Source organism: Rhinoraja longicauda, chromosome 28, assembly GCF_053455715.1.
Source record: "Rhinoraja longicauda isolate Sanriku21f chromosome 28, sRhiLon1.1, whole genome shotgun sequence".
NCBI lineage: Eukaryota > Metazoa > Chordata > Chondrichthyes > Rajiformes > Arhynchobatidae > Rhinoraja > Rhinoraja longicauda.
In genome coordinates, this window is record NC_135980.1 from 25,661,159 (window position 1) to 25,684,932 (window position 23,774).

The 23,774-nt window shown below is 47.0% G+C and overlaps 1 non-coding gene across 1 annotated transcript; it reads right to left on the reverse strand.

Moving 5' to 3' along the window:
• Positions 1-20,400: 20,400 nt before the first annotated feature.
• On the reverse strand, positions 20,401-20,473 carry trnar-ccu (transfer RNA arginine (anticodon CCU)). Its single transcript has one exon. It is a non-coding gene; the product is annotated as a tRNA-Arg (tRNA).
• Between the last annotated feature and the right edge of the window lie 3,301 nt (positions 20,474-23,774).

Here is a 23,774-nt window from a genome sequence, read left to right on the forward strand (position 1 = left end):
GTGCTCGAAAATGTGAGGGAATTAGACATTAATACAGTTATATCAACACCCAGTAGCAGCCCAAATCCAATTTGTCATCCTACAGGTGGGACTAGTGTAGATGGAGCATGTTGGTCAGCATGGGCAAGTTGGGCTGAAGGGCCCACACTGTCATCACTACGACTGTGAGAGATTCCATAAACAAACCTTGTTTGCACAGAGGGCAGAGAAAAAAACCCCGCCTAAGATCTGTAATTAAATAGGTCAAAATGCCACATAATTTGGTTGCTACAGATTTGGCAGCAAATTCCAATGAGTCCTCAATTACGATTTAGTATTTGTTTCGATGGGGCGAAACCTTAATCACATGCAGCTGCTGTGTAGGATCCCACAGGTAAAAGATTACAGAGTACCTTTCTGAAGCGCCGGCTCTTTGCAAAATTCTACTCCTGGTAATCCACGCGTGTAGGAAGGAACTGCAGACGCTGGTTTATACCAAAGACAGACACAAAGTGCTGAGTTACTCCAGCATTTAGTGTCGATCTTCGGTGTTGATAGCAAATTAGTGTAATTGACTGCAGATGTTCATTCCTAAGAGGGTCATTTGACAAGAAAGAATTTGCACTGGTGTGGATGTAGGAAGGGTTGACCTTTTGTCTAATCCCTTTCTTTTTGGATGGAATTGAATTGAACACATTTTATCAGCCAACTATGTATTCATACAAGGAATTTGCCTCGGTGCTTTGCTCGCAAGTAACAACACGATATGCAGTAGTCAATTAAAAATAAAACATTATAATTTAAACATGTGAAGAGTGAAATAAAATACCAGAGCAAAGGGTATCTGAAGAACATGGATAAAAATAATTCACATTCAAGGCTATTCGACGATAACAATGGAACTGCAAAGAATGAAAATCCTGTTCTTTTGTAATTAAGCACAATTAGACAATCTAACTGAGACGGAGAACTAATTTATTAGCTCCAGCTGTGTGTTTAAAGTAGCTCTGTGTATACTTTCAATTATGCAAATCTCTGGAATTCTTTTGCAGTTGCAGAGTTAAGAAGCAACTAATTTTTTTTTCTCAGAGTGAAGATCTTTCAGTGACTTTAATGAGCTAGCAGGCTTGTAAGTGATTTGAGATTTGATTGATTGACTGATTGAAAGGCAGAGCATGGAAACAGGCCCTTCGGCCCATCGAGTCAACGCCGACCATTGATCATTGACACAAAATGCTGGGGTAACTCAGCGGGTCAGGTCAGGACTGACCCGCTGAGTTACTCCAGCATTTCGTGCCTATCTTTGGTGTAAACCAGCATCTGCAGTTCCTTCCTCCACATCCTGACCATCGATCACACTAGTTCTGTGCTGTTTCCACTTTTGCATCCACTCCCTGCACACTCAGGGCAATGTCACAGAAGACAACTTACCTACAAACCTGCAGGTATTTGGGATGTGGAAGGAAAGCGGAACACCTGGAGGAAACCCACGCGGTCACAGGGAGAACGTGCAAACTCCACACAGGCAGCACCTACGGTCAGGGTCGAACCCAGATCTCTGGAGCTGTGAGGCAGCAGCTCTACCAGCTGCGCCACTGTGAGTGGGATGTTACTAAACCTCTGAGAACCTTTCCTGAATCAAGTACTGCCTCGGCGTGTGTGGAAGGTGTTTTCTATGAAGATGCTGGTTTGGGGGACTCCCAGTGCTGGAGACCCCCAGTGCCGGAGACCCCCCAGTGCCGGAGACCCCCCAGTGCTGGAGACGACCCAGTCTGTGGCATTGCAACCTCATCCACGTCCTCTCAGCTGCTCCACCTGGTGGCCAGAGTGTTGTTGTACACAACAGTTTCAATCGTTTCGCTGAATACCTCTGCTCAATCTGCCTTGGCCACCGTGATCTCCCGGTTGCCAAACATTTCAACTCCCCTTCCCATTCCCAAACTGACCTTTCTATCCTCCAGCGTGTCCAATCCCTTAATAATCTTATATGTTTCAATAAGACCCCCTCTTATCCTTCTAAGTTCCAGTGTATACAGTGTATATTCCAGTATATTTCAGTGATGTGCTTTACACTGAGAAATCATGGCAGCTTTCACACAAGGTTATTCTACAAGAGGCCTTCCTTCACTGATCGTGAGAGATGGATATTTCCTGCCCCTCATTATATAGCTCCAATATTTCTTCCATGCTTTGTGCCCTGATACTTTTGAGTCATGGAAAGTCATGAAGTCATACAAGTGTGGAAACAGGCCCTTTGGCCCTCTGTAAATTGCATGTGTGAATGGATAGGAGATATATGGGTCAGCTTGGGCCGAATGGCCCGTTTCCATTCTGTATCTTTCAGTATAAAAGCTAATTCCACTCAAGGCTTTCGTCAGAAGAGGTGGGGCAGGGGGCTTGGCCCCTGTGGAGCAGGCTGGGACGTAGTTGAGGGGTATGGGTAGGCCAGCTAAGAGTACGCTCATCTGATGAGTGGTCCCATCTGTGCTCACCAACCTGGAAGATTGGTGGCTAAAAACAGAATGAGCTTGTGCGTTTACCTTGTTGTCTTTACAATAGGGTGGCGTGGTGGTAGAGCTACTGCCATACAGCACCAGAAATCCAGGTTCGATCCTGGCTGCGGGTGCTGTCTGTACGGAGTTTGTACATCTCCCCATCCCCCTCCCCCCCCCACCCGAGACCTGCATGGGCTTTCTCCAAGATCTTTGGTTTCCTCCCACACCCCAAAGACCTACAGGTTTGTAGGATAAATGGCTTGGTATAAATGTAAATTGTCCCTAGTGACTGGTCAGTGTGGACTCGATGGGCCGAAGGCCCTGTTTCTGCGCTATATCTCTAACTAAACAGCCCCGTGAAAGCCAGAGTTTGATTAAACAACTCCCATATTAGTCATATTTGACATCTTACTGCAACCCCCATTCTCACCAGGACGTACCTGCAGGTACCCTGGAAGCTACTCTTCCTGTAGGTCCCTCTATCCTCTGCTCCAACATGTGCCTTTGCAAAAACCTCTCATCTATCATATTTGCCTCCACCACCACCCCTTGTCTATGTGTTCCAGACCCCCACCATTGTGTAAAGAAAATTGCCCCGTGCATCTCCATTAAACTTCTCCCCCCCCCCCACCACCTCACCTTAATACAATCCCAGCTACTGGATTATAAAACGATAATTTCTTTCTACATTTATTTGCCAAGTGACCAACACACAGCTTGGAGTTGAGAGTTCTAGACTCTCCAGACCTATAAAAGGCATCTTCGCCAATTTTTGCAATGAGATCATACAAACTGCAGCACACAGCCTCCTTTCATCTAGGAAACCAGTTAAACTTATTTCTTAGTCCCAATTGTAGCCATCATTCTTTGCGTGTCTTTACAGAGACCAAAATATGCAGTTCTCTGCGTATAATCTCAGTTTTGCCGCTTAAAGACAAATATCTCGAATAGCAAAGTTAATTGGTGCTTCGGGCATGTAGGACTTTTGTTGAGACAATTAACGTAGGATGATTTATGGTTGAGACAATTAACGTATGAAGATAGACACAAGATGCTGCAGTAACTCAGCGAGACAGCCACTTGTCTACCTTTGCTTTCAAGCAGCATCTGCAGTTCCTTCCCATAACATAGGCGGCACGGTAGCGCAGCGGTAGAGTTGCTGCTTTACAGCGAATGCAGCGTCGGAGACTCAGGTTCGATCCTGACTACGGGTGCTGCACTGTGACCTGCGTGGGTTTTCTCCGAGATCTTCGGTTTCCTCCCACACTCCAAAGACGTACAGGTATGTAGGTTAATTGGCTGGGTAAATGTAAAAATTGTCCCTAGTGGGTGTAGGATAGTGTTAATGTACGGGGATCGCTGGGCGGCACGGACTTGGAGGGCCGAAAAGGCCTGTTTCCGGCTGTATATATATGATATGATATGATAACATATGATGAGCGTCTGACGGCACTTGGCCTGTACTCGCTGGAGTTTAGAAGGATGAGGGGGGGGGGGGGGAACCTCATTGAAACCTATCGAATAGCGAAAGGCCTGGGTGGATGTGGAGAGGATGTTTCCACACTTACAGCACCAGAGACCCTGGTTCGATCCTGACATCAGGTACTGTTGGCAGGGTGTTTGTATGTTCACCCTGTGACTGTGTGGGTCTTGTCCCGGCGTTCCGGTTTCTTCCCACATCCCAAACACGTGCAGGTTTGTAAGTTAATTGGCTTTTGTAAACTGTCCCTGGTGTGTAGGATAGTGCTAGTGCGGACTCAGTGGGCCGAAGGGCCCGTTTCCGTGCCGTATCTCTGAAAATGATCCATCCTTCACATTTGGCCATGAGATCCTGCCCCTGGCACCAGAAGATGACTCCGGGTATCTGAGTTACCATGGTGTTTTCTTGCAATGAAAACATTTATATGTTCTCAATCAAAGCCCATTTTCTAACTCATGGGGAAACTATTTGAGAACTGGCTTCATTTTGTGCCATATGTTTGTGAGCTGTGTAAATAGGGAAGTAATATCTATAAAACATCCCCGTACAACACTGCACTGTAAACACCATGACTCATGTGGCCAAGACCATTTCTTCTATCATCGTTAATATTCTGCCCTTAAACTCTTTTGGCTTTTCTGAACTTTAGGGTGGCACGGTGGCGCAGCGGTAGAGTTGCTGCCTTACAGAGCTTGCAGCGCCGGAGACCCGGGTTCGATCCCGACTGCGGGTGCTGACTGTACGGAGTTTGTACGTTCTCCCCATGACCGCGTGGATTTTTGCCAAAATCTTCGGTTTCCTCCCACACTTCAAAGACGTGCAGGTTTGTAGGTTAATTGTCTTGGTAGAAGTGTAACTTGTCCCTAGTGTGCGTAGGATAGTGTTAATGTGCAGGAACACTGGTCGGCACGGACTTGGTGGGCCGAAGGGCCTTTTTCCACACTGTATCTCTAAACTAAACTGAAACGAAACATCTCCCATCTTATGGGGCAACAACATACGGTGATGAGATTAACTGTTTCTAGTTTAGTTTATTGTCATTTGTAAAAGGTAAAGTGAAAAGTTTGTGTTGCTCGCTGTGCAGACGGTGAAAAAACTATACATGACGAGACCAAGTGAACCTGTTGGGCCCAAACCTCTCCTGCATTGGTGCAGCACCCTCCCCCTCCCCCCCTTCACCCTCCCTCCTCCACCCTCCCCCTTCCCCCTCCCTCCCCCCTCCTCCGTACCCCCTCCCCGTCTACTATCAACTCTTTTCTTGAGCTTTAGTCTACCGCCCCACAGGGGGCACTCTGGAGCCAAGAAAACAGCTAGCTGGGTTCAGAACTGACTTGTTCAGAGGGTGTGGTGGAAGGTAAATCCAGTGGATTTGAATGAATGAATAAGTTTATTGACCAAGTATGTGCACATACAAGGAATGTGCCTTGGTGCTCCGCTCACAAATGACAACACAAACATACAGTTAACAATTGAGAATAAAGCATAAACACATCAAAACAATAAGGATACAACATTACGATTTATTCACAAAATGCTGGAGTAACTCAGCAGGTCAGGCAGCATCTCGGGAGAGGATACAACATTACGGTCTAAACATGTGGGTGAAAATAAACCAGAGCAAAAAAAACCTACAGACTTTGGTTATTGAGTGGAACTATCACTCGTGGGTAAAAGCTGCTTTTATGTCTGGCTGTGGCTGCTTTGACAGTCCGGAGTCGCCTTCCAGAGGGAAGTGCTTCGAAGAGTTTGTGGCCAGGGTGAGAGGGGTCAGAGATGATCTTGCCCGCTCGCTTCCTGGCCCTTGCAGTGTACAGTTCGCCAGTAGGGGGGGGGGGGGGGGGGGGGGGGAAGGTTGCAGCCACCAACCTTCTCAGCTGTGCGAACGATCCGTTGCAGCCTCCGGATGTCGTGCTTAGTGGCTGAGCCAAACCAGACCATGATGGAGAAGGTGAGGACGGACTCGATGATAGCAGTATGGAATTGGACCATCATTGCCTGTGGCAGATTGTGTTTCCTCAGATTTCCACTTGGATCTGTGTTGGGACCTCTGATAGAAACATTGAAAATAGGTGCAGGCGGATGCCATTCGGCCCTTCAAGCCAGCACCGCCATTCATTGTGATCATGGCTGATCATTCACAATCAGTAACCTGTGCCCGACTTCTCTCCATATCCCTTGATTCCACGAGCCCCCAGAGCTCTAGTGTATAGGTTTAGTTTAGTTTAGAGATACAGCACAGAAACAGGCCCTTCGGCGCTCTGACCAGCAATCCCCGCACATTAACACTAACCTACACACACCAGGGACAATTTTACATTTATACCAAGCCAATTAACATACAAAACTGTACGTCTTTGGAGTGTAGGAGGAAACCGAAGATCTCAGAGAAAATGCACGCAGGTCACGGGGAGAACGTACAAACTCTGTACAGACAGCGCCCGTAGTCGGGGTCGAGCCCGGGTCTCTGGCGCTGTAAGGCAGCAACTCTACCACTGTGCCAACGTGCCACACTAATATTTTTTTTGGTACTGAGTTAATGGGCTGAAGGGCCTGCTTCCACGCTGTATCACTAAACTAAGTCAAGGCAAATATAAAATAAAGCATGTTTCGCAAGATATTTTATTTAAGTGCTGCAAAGTACAAGATTACAGAACTTAAACATTTCCCCAAGAGTAGAGCTACAGACTGGTGAGATTCCATATATGCCAGGCTTTTATGTTATGTGGTCATCAATAAAATACTCATTGATGGCAAGAGCGAGACTGACAATCAATGTCGCAAACTCTACAAAGCTCACTACACCATCCATGTCCAAATCCATGCCTTGCATGATATTTCCCACAGCATCCATATCCTTCTGGCTCTATAGGAATGAAAGGGATTATTTTAAAATAAAATCGCTTCAAACGTTGTCTGTTACTTGTGACTTCCTACATGGGTGAGAAACCAACTTTACTCTGGGCAGTTTTACCTCCCGCGTTTGACGAAGTACCCAGCACCTTTGGTAACGACCGGGGCCTATTAACTGGTATTGGTTTGGCCACCTGAACCTTGTCAGCCTGCTCCAGGGACCAGGGAGCACTCTGCTAACTGTGTCCCCCCCCCCCCCCCCCCCCCCCCCCCCCCCCCCCCCCCGTTGCAGGTTTGAGGAAGAATGAAACACTGGGATGAACAAGACTACCAGCGCCACCAGGTGGTAAAGACTGGACTGCCGGGAAGAAGCTCTGGACAACCAGCGCCTCTACTGAGGCTGAGACCGAATGGCCGGGGGAAGCCGAGACGCCAGTGCCCCTTCTTGCCCAAGGACAACAGGGCACTGTGCCTACCCTGAGGTGCCAGGATAACCCAGAGACTGCCAGCGTTGTCTATTCAAGCTCAAAGCTGAGCTGCCAGGATAAACCCAGAGACTGCCAGCGCCTCCTCTTGAGGCAAGGGTGAACTGCAGGGAGCCGCCGGAGATTACCGCGTCTCCTCCTTCGAAGACCAGGACTGAGCTGCCGGGACAAGCCCAAGATCGTCAGCATGCACCCTGATGGCAAGCGACAGCACCCCCATATGGTTCTGGACCCTTACCGCTGTAAATAAAATATATCACGCTCGTTAACCCTACTGCGAGTGTTGGTGTTGTCACTGCCGAACCCACAGCCATCCTCAATGCCACAGAGCATCTATATGATAGGGGCAGTGCAGTGGCACGGCAAGTAGAGCTGATGCATTGCAGCACCAGAGACCCAGGTTCAAACCTGATCATGGAGGTAGAGTCTCAGAGACCACGTGGATTTCTTCCAGGTGCTCTGGTTTCCACCCACATCCCAAAGCCAAACAGTTTTGTGGGTCAATTGCCCCCAATGTGTAGAAAGTGGATGAGATAGTGGGATAACGTGGAACTACTGTGAATGGGTGATTGATGGACAACGTACACTCTGTGGGCCAAATGGCCTGTTTCCATGCTGTATCTTTCAGTCTAAAAGCTAATTCCACTCGAGCCTTTCCTCAGAAGAGGTGGGGCAGGGGGATTGGCCCCCTGTGAAGGAGGGTGAGACATAGTTGAGGGGTATTAGGCAAGATAAGAGTACACTCAACTGATGAGTGCTTTCATCTGTTCTCACCAACCAGGAAGATTGGTGGCTAAAAACAGAATTAGATGGGCTTGTGCATTTATCTTTTTGTCTCTACAACAGCCCCAAGCATGCCAGAGGTTGATTAAACAAATGTGTTTATGGAGGATCTGTAGATGCTGGTTGAAGGGTCTCGACCTGAAACATCACCTCTTCCTTTTCTCCAGAGAAGGGTCTCGACCCGAAATATCACCTATTCCTTTTCTCCGGAGATGCTACCTGACCCGCTGAGTTACTCCAGCTTTTTGTGTCCGTCTTTCATTTTGGATTGATTAGTAGGACTGGATGTTACAATCCCCAGGGTTTGCACTACGATTGACTGGTGTTGTTCTTGGGGTTGACCACTAGGTGCTACCATTCAGATACATCTTCAGTTGTGTACCCCAACGTCACTCGGTGTTTCGGCCTTTTATCACAAGACACCCTCAGTCGAGGCAGGCCTTTGGCCCAGCCCAATTGGCTCCAGTACAGACTCCAAAATAATTGGCTTCCACTAGCAAATGGATGAAGTTGAGCCATCATTTTCTTTTTCCAAAAGTTCCAGTCACCAACTTGAAATTTAACAAAAAAACATTGTACCATAAAGAGGAAGTTAAGCAAATAGTTAAAGTATTTTAGTCAATTAAACCACAAAGTTCAACTTCCAGTAAAAAATAAAAATCAATCAATTGAAACTTTAAAATGCAGAAACCAAACATGCCAAGAAGTTTCACATTGAGTACATTTTCAAATGATTTGAGAATCCGACAAGCAAAACTATTTTGCAACAACTTAGTGGTTTTTGTTCAAAGTCTGCACCGGGTCATAAACTTGTCTTACCAAGTCTGCAGAATCAAGAAGTCTGTAAATCAGACCAATGCCCAAACTCGTTATACAGCATACCTATCAATTACTACTCCACCCCACCCACCCACCACAGCTCACTTGTTTAAGTCTTCCCAATCAGAATCCACAGATTTAACATCCTGAAAATCACATTGGTTGCTTGTTGAGAGAATCTATCTCTATTACCTCTCCCATGTTTGCCCAGACCCATTTGGGTCAGATGGTTTGTGGATGAATCAACAACTGAGACAGCCAAAGACCAGACAAGATGTTTGTTCATTGACCCGCCATCCCACATAACGCTCCATCATAAGGTCATAAGTGGTAGGAGCAGAATTAGGCCATTCGGCCCATCATGTCTGCTCTGCCATTCAATCATGGCTGATCTACCTCTCCCTCCGAACCCCATTCTCCTGCCTTCTCCCCGTAACCCCCGACACCCGACCTCATCAAAAATCTACCTTTGCTTTCGTAGCTGGTTCATTAGCTCATTAGATGGTTGTGAACGCTGTCGAGGAGAATAAAAGCTGACAGTTATTCTTAAAATAGTTTTCAGCTTGCAAAACACAAGATTCTAAAAGTGGAAAGTGGTCCCGAGTAGACAAGACAAGACTGAAGAAGGGTCCCAACTCAAAATGTCATCTATCCACGCTCTTCAGAGATGCTGAGTTACTCCAGCACTATGGGTCCTTTGCTGTAAACCAGCATATGCATTTCATTGTTTCTACTGGACGAGTGGATTGTTGTGTTCAGTTTTAGTCTCCCTGCTGTAGAAAAGATGGCAATAACTTGAAAAGAGGGCAGAGAAGATTTACGGGGATATTGCCAGGATTTCAGGGCCTAAGCTCTAGGGGAAGAGGTCGGGTGGGCGAGGACTTCATTCCCTGGGGCGCAGGAGGCTGAGAGGTGATCTTATAGAGGTGTATCAAATCATGAGGGGAATAAACAGGGTAAAGGCCCAGAGCAGTTTTACTCAGGATAGGAGAATCAAGAATTAGAGTCTGTTTCCACAGAAGGCAGTGGAGGCCAATTCACTGGATGAATTTAAAAGAGAGTTAGATAGAGCTCTAGGGGCTAGCAGAATCAAGGGATATGGGGAGAAGGCAGGCACAGGTTACTGATTGTGGATGATCAGCCATGATCACAATGAATGGCAGTGCTGGCTCGAAAGGCCAAATGGCCTCCTCCTGCACCTATTTTGCTATGTTTCTATGGTAATAAATAGGGTAAGAATGTACAGGCTACTGTTGAGTATATCCTGACTATGTTCAATAAAGTGGATGATTTTGGGTAGGAGGTAGAATTGGGCCGTGCGGGGCTGGGGAACTATACGTTTGGAGGCATTGGAGGGTAGATCGCCGGAAATGGTGAGGTCCGTGAAGAAGGGTCTCGACCCGAAACGTCACCCATTCCTTCTCTCCTGAGATGCTGCCTGACCTGCTGAGTTACTCCAGCATTTTGTGAATAAATACCTCCTGACTATGTTCAGAATGGAATGGTTGCCTATCCAGATGCCTTGCATGCCAAGTTGTGGGAGGGAGTGGAAGATGAGATAAAGGAAGGGCTTACCATAAGCACACAAATGAGCGTTAGGAGTTCCTTGTAACAAACCAGTCCGTTTAATATCAGTGATTTTTACGTTCTGAAATCAATAATCAATGATAAAATTAACAGGCACTGAGATGTTTGAATTAACTGAAAGCCAGTTAGGGCGACACGGTGGCGCAGCGGTAAAGTTGCTGCCTTTCAGCAAATGCAGCGCCGGAGACCCGGGTTCGATCCCGACTACGGGCGCCGTCTGTATGGAATTTGTACAATCTCTCCGTGACCTGCGTGAGTTTTCTCTGAGATCTTCGGTTTCCTCCCACACTCCAAAGACGTACAGGTTCGTAGGTTAATTAGCTTGGTAAATGTAAAAATTGTCCCTAGTGGGTATAGGATAGTGTTAATGTGCGGGGATCACTGGTCGGCATGGACCCAGTGGGCCGAAAGGGCCTGTTTCCACGCTGTATCTCTAATCTAAACTAAACTAAACTAAAGACAGAATTGCAAAGGAGGTTGTATTTGACGAACCTAATTATACATTTCCTCAAAGAAGTTGAGTAAAGTTTATTGTCACGTGTGCCGAGGTACAGTGGAAAGCCTTTGTTGCATGCCAGCCAGTCAGCGGAAAGACAATAGGTGATCGCCATTGAGCCATCCATAGTGTATAGATACATGATAAAGGGAATAACATGCATAACGTTTAGTACAAGATAAAGTCCAATTAAAGGTAGTCCCAGGGTCTCCAATGAGGTAGATAGTAGCTCAGGACCGCTCTCCAGTTGTTGGTAGGACGGTTCAGTTGCCTGATAACAGCTGGGAAGAAACTGTCCCTGAATCTGGAGGTGTGCGTTTTCACACTTCTGTACCTCTTGCCTGATGGGAGAGGGGAGAAGAGAGAGTGGCCAGGGTGTGACTCGTCCTTGAATATGCTGGTGGCCTTGCTGAGGCAGAGAAGGGTGTAAATGGAGTAGATGGAAAAGGGATTGGTTTGTGTGATGCTTTGGGCTACATCCACAATTCTCTACAATTTCTAGCGGTCTCGGACGGACCTTGGATGGAGAAACAGAGGTCGGCGAAGCAAACGGTGTGGATATTGACAGTACTAACGTTAAAATTTTGACAAATTACCACTGGGATGATTAACAAAATGGAGGCTCCAGGAACAGGAGAATCAGTGAGTGAATTGATTTAAAAACTGGTTTAAAGATAAAAAATGAGCAAGCCCATGATAAGTGGTCGTTTCGAGACTGGAGGGTTGCAGGTAGTGGATTTTTGCAAGGGTTAACCTTGTGGGATGGGAGACACAACCGGCAAATGACCTTTAGCACCAAAGAGAGTGAGGTGATGCATTTTGACTTAAGACTTTAGATTTGACTCCAGACTTTAGAGATACAGCAGGGAAACAGGTCCTTCGACCCACCAAGACCGCAAGGACCAGCGATCATTCAATACACTAGCAATATCCTACACACTGGGGACAATTTACAATTTACAATGCCTACCAGAGCACACGGAGAATACCCACGCGGTCACAGGGAGAACGTATAAACTTCGTACAGACAGCACCCATGGCCAGGATTGAACCCGGGTCCCTGGAGCTGCAAGGTGGCAACTCTACCGTTGCACCACTGTGGAACTTTTGTACATTCTCCCTGTTTCTCCAGGTGCTCCGGTTTCCTCCTACACTTCAAAGATGTGCAGATTTGTAGGTTAATTGGCTTCTGTAAATTGTCCCCAGTGTGTCGGATAGAACTGGTCGCCAAAGTGCCTGTCTCTCTAAAACTAAAACTAAACCAGATTTTAGTGAACCTTTATATCTTTAAGACTTAAATAGAGGGAGCAGGCTTTCGCGACAGTACTTGTTCTGATGGCCGTTACGTTATCTGCATGTATTTGGTGTGATTGGTATTTGAACAAGACACACACAGAACTCAGGCCAAGCCTGTATAGACACAGCACAGTGTCTTCAAATATTAACTCAATAATACAACGCACTGAATCAAATCTTCCAAGAGATGAGTCATATGATAGCCTGATGTGTCGTTGTAACATTGCTCGGAGGGTGCTGATGGTTCTAGAGGAGGGTTTTCACGCTTTGGACCATTGGAAAGGCTGAGGCAGTTTACACTGGCGCGGTACAGAGTCTCCTGCAGTCATCCATCCACTGCAAGAACTTAGTGTGTGTTTCTCAGAGCATCCCAGCTTCCTTGTCCTGCTCCTCTCTCTCTCTCTCTCTCACATCCCCATTCATCTGGCTTTTACCCTCACAATTATTCAGTTTAGTTTACTTTAGTTTATTGTCATGTGTACCGAGGTACAGCGAAAAGCTTTTGGTATCCAGTCAGTGGAAAGACTGTACATGGTTACAATCTAGACGTCCACAGTGTACAGATACAGGAGAAAGGCCATAACGCTTAGTGCAAGGTAAAGTCCGATTGTAGATAGTCCGAGGGGCTCCAGTGAAATAGATAGTAGTTCAGTACCGCTCTCTAGTTGTTGACAGGACAGTTCAGTCGCCTGATAACAGAAACATAGAAACATAGAAAATAGGTGCAGGAGTAGGCCATTCGGCCCTTCGAGCCTGCACCGCCATTCAATATGATCATGGCTGATCATCCAGCTCAGTAACCTGTACCTGCCTTCTCTCCATACCCCCTGATCCCTTTAGCCACAAGGGCCACATCTAACTCCCTCTTAAATATAGCTAATGACTGGCCTCAACTACCTTCTGTGGCAGAGAATTCCACAGACTCACCATTCTCTGTGTGAAGAAATGTTTTCACACTCTAAACCTATCCTATCCATGTACCCATCTAAATACTTCTTAAACGTTGCAATAGTACCTGCTTCAAATACCTCCTCCGGCAGCTCGTTCCATACACCCACCACCCATTGTGTAAAAAAGCTACCCCTCAGGTTCCTATTAAATCATTTTCCCCCTTAAACTTCTTGATTCCCCTACTCTGGGGGAAGACTGTATGTAAAGACTGTGTTTACCCAATCTATTCCACTCACAATTTTGGACACCTCTATCAGATCACCCCTCATCCTCCTGCGCTTCAAGGAATAGAGTCCTAACCTACTCAACCGCTCTCTATGGCTCAGGCCCTCATGTCCTGGCAACATCCTCGTAAATCTTCTCTGCACACTTTCCAGCTTGACAATATTTTTCCTATAATACGGTGACCAAAACTGCACACAATACTCTGAATGTAGCCTCACCGACAGCTTATACCACTGCAACATGAGCTCCCAACTTCTATACTCAATACCCTGACTGATGAAGGCCAATGTGCCGAAAGCCTTTTTGACCACCTTAAGCACCCGTTCCACGTTCCAGGGACATGGGTGTTTGTGGGTTGATTGGCTTCTGTAAAAATCATCCCTAGTATAACTGCCGTGTGACCTCCCAACGTTTGTACTCAATTCTCTGACTGATGAAGGTCAATGTACCAAAAGCCTTTTTGACCACGTTGTGGTTCACTTGGCTGATAAAACAGCTCGGAAACAGAGAATGGACTGATCTGAGAGGAGATTAAGAAGAGCATAGTTAAAGTAAGAAATGTTGCTGTCGGAGTAGAGGTTTAAAAGAGTGGAGCGATTGTAATGCGTGATTGCAGATCCACCTCCGTGACCTGCACACAGAGTGTCGCCTGGATTCTGGGTTGGGCGCCATCTTGCTGTATTCCAGCTGTTTTCATCACACACGCACGCGCACGCACACACACCCAGGCATCTAGGGTTGCCAACTGTCCCGTATCTTGGGCGAAATTGGTTTGTCCCGTACGGGACCGCCCTTGTCCCATATTAGGCCCGGGGGGCGCCGTAGGCCCGGACGCTATAGGCCTGGACGCTGTAGGCCCGGGCGCCGTGAAACGGAGGTTGCGTAGCAACCCGCCTCCCGGCCCGTGCGGCCGCCATTGGTGGAGCGGGAGCACGTGGCCACTAGCTGGGCGAGGTCACATGGGGCGCGGGGCGGTTATTTGGGAGTGAGATAATCAGCAACCCCTACTGGCATCAGACACAGCAATACCTCAGTGTAAAATTGTGCTTCAATTTTGCTTCTTTGTTTGAGATCCTTCTGTCTGGACCCAACCCATTCGCATCCATGTATTTTATTCTTGGGTGAAGCGTGAGAATCAGGTGGGAAAAATTGGGCAAATACTTTCAATTGTTGTTTGTGCATTGGAATGTTTTAACTGTGCACCTTGATTCAATAAATGCACAATAAAGCCTCAAAGGGGTATCAAGAAGTGCAAACTAAAGTCCGTAACTGCACAATGGTTGTTTGTGGTTGGTCTCAATCTGTTTATTTTGACAATGAAGTCCAGGAAATGACTCAGAGATTATTAACCAGCAGTAACTTCTATAAGCCCAGGGAGTGGCACAATGCTGGAGATTGGTTAAGCAAATGCAAAACTTGAGTTTGTCACTGAAAAGATGCCTAACAGTGCGAGAGAACCGGGTTCGATCTCAACCTTGTGTGGAGTTTGCACGTTCTTCCTGTGACCCCGTGGGTTTCCTCCAGGCGCTCCAGTTTCCTCCCACATCGCAAAGATGCGCAGACCTGTAGGTTAATTGGCCCTCTGTAAATTGCCCCTCGTGTGCAGGGAGTAGATGCGAAAATGGGATAACGTAGAACTCGTGTGAATGGGTGACCGATGGTCGGTGTGAACTCGGTGGGATAATATTGAACTTTTGTGAACAGGTGACCATTCGTCGGCATGGATTTGGTGGACTGAAGGACATGTTCCCATGCCGTATCTTTCAATCAATCAAATCGAACGACCAGTCAATCAATCGATCAATCAATTAATTAATCAAGGTAGTAATAAGCTTCTGGGAAACTACTTCCACAATGCTGTTGAGAAAATAAATGAAGAACATAAGAACCTAGCCTCTGCCTGCACACGACCCAATGATCCATATCTTTCTGTTGCCTACATATCCATGTGCCCATCTGAAAGCCTCCTAAATGCAACTATTGTATCTGCCTCTCCCAACCGTGGCATAAGATTCCGGGCACCCACTGCCCTCCGTGTCAAAAACCCAGCTGCACACACCTCCTTTAAACTTTGCCCCTCTCACCTCAACATCATTCTTTAAAGACGGAGACCAAAAGTGTACACAGTGCTCCATTTGCTGTCTTCCCATCGCTCTCTGCAGTTGCATCAGAACCTCCTTACTTTTACACCCCATGCCCTTTACAATAAACACCCAATATTGCATTCTGCCTCCTGGTTCCTTGCACGGCAGCCCTCTACGTTTCCTGTACTGGGACCCCAGATTCCTTGTCACCACAATTTAATTAGAGTCTTACTCCATTTAAATAACAATTCACTTTAGTCTGAAGAAGGATCTCGACCCGAAACGTCACCCATTCCTTCACTCCAGAGATGCTGACAGTTCTGCTGAGTTACTCCAGCAATTTGTGTCTAAATTCATTTTTACGTCCTTCCTTCTGCATTTTACCATCTGCTAACGTCTTGCTCACTCACCTAACCTTTGCAGAGGCCCGGTGTCCCTCCCAGAAACTTGCAAGCGCATGTAATCTGTGCATTTTTGGCGAATTTGACCGTGGTCCACTGAACCCTGTGGTGCGGATGCGGCCTGCAGCGGCAAGGAGCGGCAGTGCAGCGCTGCAGGACATGCACACATCTCCAGGCCAGGCCGACTGTAGATTAGTGAAATAGTAATGGTAAACTCCGCTGGAATATTCTTGCTATTGAGGGCGTGCAGCGTAGGTTTACTAGGTTAATTCCCGGAATGGTGGGACTATCATATGTTGAAAGACTGGAGCGACTAGGCTTGTATACACTGGAATTTAGAAGGATGAGAGGAGATCTTATCGAAACGTATAAGATTATTAAGGGGTTGGACACGTTAGAGGCAGGAAACATGTTCCCAATGTTGGGGGAGTCCAGAACAAGGGGCCACAGTTTAAGAATAAGGGGTAGGCCATTTAGAACTGAGATGAGGAAAAAAAACTTTTTCAGTCAGAGAGTTGTGAATCTGTGGAATTCTCTGCCTCAGAAGGCAGTGGAGGCCAATTCTCTGAATGCATTCAAGAGAGAGCTGGATAGAGCTCTTAAGGATAGCGGAGTCAGGGGGTATGGGGAGAAGGCAGGAACGGGGTACTGACTGAGAATGATCAGCCATGATCACATTGAATGGTGGTGCTGGCTCGAAGGGCCGAATGGCCTCCTCCTGCACCTATTGTCTATTGGAAGTGGGGCTGCTGAGAAAATCAATGTCGAGCCATCCTGAATAAGAATCCACGAGCACCAGGTATTGTTTGCCATGCCAATCAAATATGTCAGCTGCGACTGTAGACCACGGGAGCTCTGGTACCGGATGTGAAAGAAGCGGTTGCTTTTGTTGGTGAGGTGCCAAACTGTTACACACTGCGCAGGATGCCACTCCGACCCAGTGCCGCTCTGCAAGTCGCCGGGCAAGGCTAAGACCCAAACATTCTGTTAACATTTCAGATTTGCAAGATACAGGGTGGCAACTCTTGTGTACTGACAGTGTGGTCCTCTGTCTTACTCTTACACTTAGCGTGACTGTGCCTAATGTATGATAGGGTTGTCACTGAACTGTGTGTAAAAAAAAGGAACACTGTACCCTGTACTCAATGATTCAATTATTCCATAATACTTTATGGTCACATGTTCGGATACAACCCGGTAATATCGGCACACAAGAGACGCCATGTTTCTGCCGCCAACAACGTTACAAAAGTTCACCTTGTGCATCACATTGCAGCAGCCCCACCCCCTCTGGACTGACTGATGAAGTCAACCCGAAACTTCACCTATTCCTTTTTTCCAGTGAGGCTGCCTGACACCTTGAGTCACCTCCGCACTGTGTCTATTTTTGTAAAGCAGCATCTGTAGTTCCTCACTAATCCAGCAGTACTTCATTGATAACCATTAGTTTTTTCTACACTAGGAAAAATAAATAATTCGACATTATTCCATTGATGCTACATCAAGCCAGATCAATAACATGATCCAGCTCATGAGTAGATAATGGGCGTGCTGCCCAGCCCAATTGGCTCCAATACAGACTCCATTTTAATTGGCTTTCACTGGCAAATGGATGAATTTGAGCCATCATTTTCTTTTGCAATTTTAATATCTTATAGGGGCAAAAAAGCAAATAGTTAAAGCATTTTAGTTAATTAAACCACAAGGTTCGACTTCCAGTAACAACAAAGATTAATTGAAACCTTAGAAAGCAAACTTGCAAAGACATTCTACATCGAATACGTCTTCAAATTATTTGTGAATCTAACAAGCAAAACTATTTTGCAACAACTTGGTGGTTTTGTTCAAAGTCTGCACCAGGTCATAAACTTGCCTTACCAAGTCTGCAGAATCAAGAAGTCTGTAAATCAGACCAATGCCCAAACTCTTTATAACAGCATACCTATCAATTACCACTCCACCCCACCACAGCTCACTTGTTTAAGTCTTCCCAATCAGAATCCACAGATTTAACATCCTGAAAATCACATTGGTTGTTTGTTGAGAGAATCTACCACTGTTACCTCTCCCATGTTTGCCCAAATCCGTTTGGGTCAGATGGTTGGTGGATGAATCAACAACTGAGACAGCCAAAGACCAGACAAGAAGTTTGTTCATTGACCCGCCATCCCACATAACGCTCCATCATTAGCTGTAGAGGAAAGTAAAAGGAAGATAGAGGAAGATAAATGTCATCTATCCACGCTCTCCAGAGATGCTGAGTTACTCCAGCACTTTGTGTCCTTTGCTGTAAAGCAGCATCTGCATTTCATTGTTTCTGCCAGAAGATTGGCGTGTTGTGTTCAGTTTTAGTCTCCCTGCTGTAGGAAAGATGGCATTCAGCTGAAAGGAGGGCAGTGAAGTTTTGCGATACGATACAGTACGATACGATAAACTTTATTCATCCCCAGAGGGAAATTGGTCTGCCGACAGTCACAACACACGAGGTACACAAAAACATGGAATTAAAAGTGAAAACAAAACGAAAAAGGCAAGTAACTGTTGGCTGGCTGCTGTGTGCACAGCGCCTTCACCGGAACAAATTAACAAACAAACAAATAAACACAGACTTATCCCCTGGGCAGAGGATTCTAAACTAGAATGCCTCCCCCCCTCCCCCACGATGGGTCCCCCTTTGTTCTCCCACCATCCCTCACGGCAGTGCCCCCACACTGGGTCCTCCATTGTCTTCTCCGCCCTCTCTCACGCTCATTGACCGCCAAGGCCCACATTGTCGTCGAGGCCCAGGTTGCCGCTGCCGCCGCCGAGGGTAGCGGTAGAGCGACTGCCTTACAGCGCCGGAGTCCCGGGTTCGATCCTGACAACGGGTGGTGTCTGTACGGATTTTGTACCTTCTCCCCGTGACCACGTGGGGTTTTCCCCGAGATCTTTGGTTTCCTCCCACACTCCAAAGACGTGCAGGTTTGTAGGTTATAAGTGTAAATTGTACCTATTGTGTGTGTCGGGTAGTGTTAGTGTGGGGGGATTGCTGGCTGGTGCGGACTCGATGGGCCAAAGGGCCTGTTTCCGCACTGTATCTCGAAACTAAACCTTAAACTCCCAAAGACCAAACACCAGCACTTAGCTTTTTATTTAATTTTTGGCATTATTGGCAAGTCCACCACTACTCTTTCCCCGCCCCCCTTCCCCACCCACACACCCACCACCATTCCAATCAGACTAAAGAAGGGTCGGGTTCTGACCTGAAACGTCGCCTATCCATTCCCTCCGCAGAGACTGCCTGATCCGCTGGGTTCCTCCAGCACTTTGTGTTTGGCTCATGCTTTGGTGCTCTTGAAATGAGTGGTTTACCAATTCAGACAATATTTTGATAGCCCACCACATTGTTGTCTCTAGAGTGGTTGAGCCGAAGGGCTTTTCTCCACGCTCTGTGACTCTATGTTACATAGAGGCCAGTCCAGGTAAGGGTGGTAGGTTTTCGCCTCTGAAGAACGTTACTGATGTGAACTAGGGCGGCACAGTGGCGCAGCGGTAGAGTTGGCGCCTCACAGCATCAGAGACCAGGGTTCGATCCTGACTACGGGTGCTATCTGAGTTTTGGTGTTTGAGTTTAATTTGAGTTCATTGTCACGCGTTCCAAAGTACAGTGAAATGGTTTTCTTGCGTGCTAACCAGACAGCAGAAAGACAATACATGATCACAATCGAGCGATCATACAGTGTACAGATACACGATAAAGGGAATAATGAGAATGAGAATAATGTAGAGTGCAAGACAAAGCAAGTAAAGTCCGATCAAAGATAGTCCTAGGGTCTCCAATAAGGTAGATAGTAGTTCAGGTCTTCTCTCTAGTTGGTAGGACTGTTCAATAGGATTGGGAAGAAACTGGCCCTGAATCTTGAGGTGTGTGTTTTCACACTTTTGTACTTTCTCCTGGGACCGCGTGGGCTTTCTCCGGGTGCTCCAGTTTCCTCCCAAACTCCAAAAGCATGCAGGTTTGTAGGTTAATTGGCCCTCTCTAAATTGTCCCTCGTGTGTACGATAGAACTAGTGTACGTCTGATCACCGGTCGGTGGAGACTCGGTGGGCCGAAGGGGCTGTTTCCAGGCTGTATCTCTAAAACTAAAACTAAACCAGGTTTCGTTTCGTTTTTTGTTTAGAGATACAGTGCAGAAACATGCCCTTCGGCCCAACGGGTCCGCGCCGACCAGCGATCCCCGCGCACATTAACACTATCCTACACTCACTAGGGACAATTTTTCCATTTACCAAACCAATTAACCGACAAACCTGTACGTCGTTGGAGCGTGGGAGGAAACCGAAGATCTCGGAGAAAACCCACGCAGGTCACGGGGGGAACCTACAAACTCCGTAGACAGCAGCCGTAGTCAGGATCGAACCCGGGTCTCCGGCGCTGCATTCGCTGTAAGGCTGCGCCACCGTGATCGCCCAAAATGAAAACTTGACTTCACCCCAGATGGGACTCGAACCCACAATCCCTGGCTTAGGAGGCCAGTGCCTTATCCATTAGGCCACTGGGGCTTCACTGGGGTTTTAGTGAACTTTCATATCTTTGGGACGATACAGAGAGAAGGCCTTAATTACTTAGAGTCTTGGTCTGATGGCCCTTGCGTTATCTGCATGTATTTGGTGTGATTGGTATTTGAACAAGGCACACACTGAACTCAGGCCAAGCCTGTATAGACACAGCACAGTGTCTTCAAATATTAACTCAATAATACAACGGACTGAATCAAATTTTCCATTTCCATAGCAACGATCACAAGAGATGAGTCATATGATGGCCTGACGTGTTGCTGTAAAATTGCTCGGAGGGTGCTGATGGCTCTAGAGGAGGGTTTTCACGCTTTGGACCGTTGGAAAGGCTGAGGCAGTTTACACTGGCGCGGTACAGAGTCTCCTGCAGTCATCCATCCACTGCAAGAACTTAGTGTGTGTTTCTCAGAGCATCCCAGCTTCCTTGTCCTGCTCCTCTCTCTCTCTCACATCCCCATTCATCTGGCCTATTCAGTTTAGTTTACTTTAGTTTATTGTCATGTGTACCGAGGTACAGCGAAAAGCTTTTTTGTTACTTGCTATCCAGTCATTGGAATGACTGTACATGGTTACAATCGAGCCGTCTGCAGTGTACATCGACAGTTTTCGGAGAGTCGTAGAGTGATACAGCGCGGAAACAGGCCCTTCGGCTCACCCTGCCCACACCGACCAACATGCCCCATCTACACTGGTCCCATCTGCCTGCGTACGACTCTCTGACCCCATTACCTGATGGTTGTAGGGAAGATGCTGTTCCTGAACCTGGACGTTACAGTTTTCAGGCTCCTGTACCTTCTTCCCGATGGCAGGAGTGAAACGAGTGTGGCAAGGGTGATGTGGGTGGTTGAAGATGTCGGCTGCCCTATTGTGGCAGCACCTCCTCTCTGGCACTGTAAGGCAGCAACTCTAAGCCCAACAAACTCCTAATGTTTAGTCACAGTCTTGCTCTTAACAAGAGCAAAACCACACAGGATGATCACCTGGCCAAAGAAGATATAGGACGATCAAAAGGAGATGCTTAAATGAGTTTCAAGGGACTTCAGGGCCTGAGCTATCGGGGGAGGTTGAGCAGACGATGACTTTTTCCTCTGGAGCGCAGGACGACAAAGGATGATCTTATAGAGGTGTACAAAATCATGAGAGGAATAGATCGTGTAAAAGCACAGGTTTTTTTGCCCAGAGTAGGGGGATCTAGAACCAGGGGACAGAGGACATCGGTATAACCAGCATCTGCAGTTCCTTCTTACACACAGAGGTGATCGGTTCAAGGTTAGGGAAGGGGAAGATTTAATAGGAGCCTGAGGGATAACTTTTTGACACAAAGGGTGGTGAGTGTATGGAACGAGCTGACAGAGGAGGTAGACACAAAATGCTGGAGTCAGGCAGCATCTCTGGGGAGAAGGAATGGGTGACGTTTTGGGTCGAGACCCTTCTTCAGACTGAACCAGCATCTGCAGTTCTTTCCTACACTGTCAGAGGTGGTAGTTGAGACAGGTACTATCGCTACGTTTAAGAAACGTTTAGACAGGGACATGGATGGGATAGGTTTAGAGGGATGTGGGCCGAACACAGGCAGGTTGGACTAGTGTGGGATGGGGCATGTTGGTCGGCGTGGGAAAGTTGAGGTGAAGGGCCTGTTTCCACACTGTATCACTCTGTGAGTTCAGGTAAATTCGGTACAGGAGGGCGAGATTGAATGCAGAAATAATTAGGCAACTGAATCATCCTACCACAACTAGAGAGCAGTCCTGGACTACTATCTACCTCATTGGCGACCCTCGGACTATCTTTGATCAGATTTTACTGGCTCTACCTTTCACTAAATGTTATTCCCTTATCATGTATCTATATACTGTAAATGGCCCGATTGTAATCATGTACTATCTTTCCGCTGACTGGTTAGCACGCAACAAAAGCTTTTCATTGTACCTCGGTACACATGACAATAAACGAAACTGAACTGAAACATTTATAAAGGTACATGGATAGGATAGGTTTTGAGGGATTAGGCCCAAACGCAGGTAGGTGGGACTAGTGTGGATGGGGAGTATTGCTCGGCGTGGGCAAGTTGGGTTGAAGAGCCTGTTTCCACGCTGTATGACTCAATGAGTTCAGGTAGATTCTGAAAAGGAGGGCGAGACTGAATGCAAAAAGAATTAACCGGTGGGAGAGGCATGGGGATGAGCAGGGAAGAATTGGGGCAAATACTTAAAATTATTGTTTGTGCATTGGAATGTTTTAACAGTGCACTTTGATTCAATAAATGAACAATAAAGCACTATCAAAAAGTGCAAACCAAAGTCTGTAACTAAACATTGGGAGTTTGTTTCGGAAGGAACTGCAGATTAAACCAGAACTGGTTTAAACTGCAGATATACACAAAATGCTGGTGTAACTCAGCGGGATAGGCAGCGTCCCTGGAGAGAAGGAATGGGTGACATTTCGGGTCGAGACCCCCTTCTTTAGACTAGAGCCTGGGGAAAGGGAAACGAGAGATGTGGACGGTGATGTAGAGAGATGGTGATGTGGTTGGTCTCAATCTGTTTATTTTTACAGTGAAGTCAAGGAAATGGCTCAGAGATTAGTAACCAGCTGCAACGTCTATAATCCAGGGAGCGGCACTGTGCTGGAGAAACGGATTGGTTAATCAAATGCAGACGTGGAGTTTTGTTACTTCATTGTCAGGCCCTGGGCTATGCTGGCAAAACTGCCACATATCGCACTTCCTTAATTGTCACTGAAAAGGTGCCTCACAGCGCCAAAGAACCGGGTTCGATCTTAACCTCGGGTGCTGCCCACGTGGAGTTTGCACGTTCTAGGGAGGGGGTGGTTTGGGTGGGAAGGGATAAGTTAATCAGGGAGTTGCGGAGGGAGAGCGGAAAGGGGTGGAGATGGGAGGATGTAATTCGTGGTGGGGTCCCAAAAATGTCGGAGGATTACGTGTTGTATGCGATGGCTGATGGGGTGAAAGGTAAGGACTAGGGGACTCTGGCTCTGTTGCGAGTGGGGGGGGGGGGGAGGAGAGAGGGAAACAAGGGCGGAGCTGTGATGTACCGAGGAGACACATGCGAGCCTCAGCCATGACGCGAGGGAACTCTCATTCCCTAAAGAATGAGGACATCTCAGATGGACACAGATGCAGTGTAGTCTCTATTTATCTTCAGTTTAAACCAGCATCTGCAGTGCCAGCACTTTGTCAGATGTGCCAAGGTACAGTGAAATTCATTTTTGTATACAGTTCAGTACGTATCACCAAAGGCAGACACAAATGGTTGGAGTAACTCAG